General features: G+C 35.5%; 1 non-coding gene across 1 annotated transcript; it reads right to left on the bottom strand.

Annotated features, from left to right (window-relative positions):
- Nucleotides 1-809: 809 nt before the first annotated feature.
- Nucleotides 810-886, bottom strand: TRNAC-GCA (transfer RNA cysteine (anticodon GCA)). Its single transcript has one exon. It is a non-coding gene; the product is annotated as a tRNA-Cys (tRNA).
- Between the last annotated feature and the right edge of the window lie 440 nt (nt 887-1326).

The raw sequence follows: 1326 nt of genomic DNA, 5'->3' as shown, positions 1-1326 counted from the left end.
GAAAAATGTTACATAACAAACGTTTCTTTCAAAATAATTTCCGATAAGTTTTATTCCTTGAAAAATTTTGATAGGACTGATATTTAATGAGATAAATGAGTTTTAAAATTAAAATAACTGCCATCTAAGGCCGTATAATGAATTAAAAAACAAATGACTTCGTCTATAAGGGGCCTTGGACAGCAACAATCGAAAGCTATGAAAGATAGCCTACAGAGAATGTTTCTGTGTTTGTATGAAGTAATATCGGAAGCTAAATTAACCGATTTGTATAATTAATTATTATTTCACCATTGGAAAGTGTAGTTTCTCTAGATGGACATAATGCTATAATATTATTACAGTAACTTCTGAGTGAATCGAGGACAGGTAAGATTAAAATAGCTTCTTATGCACAGAAAACTTGATAGGCTATTCTGTACATTCGTTTCCTGTATTTCCTAAAATAATTTTTATGACCAAATGAGTGGTCTCTGGATCAAAATGATCGCATTTTAATTATGCAAATACAATTTAAATTAAGTAACATATTAAACGATTTATCCTTCTATCAAACACGAATGTTCCCTGGATCAAATGTCCTATTTTAATTATGTAATTACTTTATATTTATTTCTAACGGGTGCAGCGGAGCGGACGGGTACGGCTAGTAATAATAGATAACAATAATAATAAAAATAATAATAATAGATGAAATATCAAAGAATTGCTTTCGAGAAGATTACAGTTGAGACAGAAACAGGTCTGCATAAGACCTCATTACTCTGTGATAGATAGTAATTATCATCATTTAATTCGAGAAAAATTCGTTCCGGCACCGGGAATCGAACCCGGGACCTCTCAGCTCTGCGCGCTGAGTGCTCTTTCCAACTGAGCTATGCCGGGACATGATCCACAGTGCCGGCCGAACTCCTCTCGTAATGTTTTATGGCCTTACTACCTGCACTTTAGACAATGTAAGTCATACATGCAGGAGCGCATATTTAAATGACTTTGTGGCCATATTCAACATCAGTTTGTGACAACTGCTAACAGTTAATACACCACATATTCATTATACTGTATATGAGGTCTCGCCTACCTCATTGAATATTACACGACTACTATGAAGTAGCCAATGTGTATTATCATCATTTAATTCGAGATCGTGGAGCGTATCCCGGCACATCTCAGTTGGAAAGAGCACTCAGCGTGCAGAGCTGAGAAGTCCCGGGTTCGATTCCCGGTGCCGGAACGAATTTTTCTCGAATTAAATTATGATAATACACATCGGCTAATTCATAGTAGTCGTGTAATATTCAATGAGGTAGGAGAGACCTCATATAT

This window comes from Periplaneta americana, chromosome 11 (assembly GCF_040183065.1).
Source record: "Periplaneta americana isolate PAMFEO1 chromosome 11, P.americana_PAMFEO1_priV1, whole genome shotgun sequence".
NCBI classification, from domain to species: domain Eukaryota; kingdom Metazoa; phylum Arthropoda; class Insecta; order Blattodea; family Blattidae; genus Periplaneta; species Periplaneta americana.
Note: the sequence above shows the minus strand (reverse complement) of the source record. Positions and strands in the feature narration are given on the sequence as shown.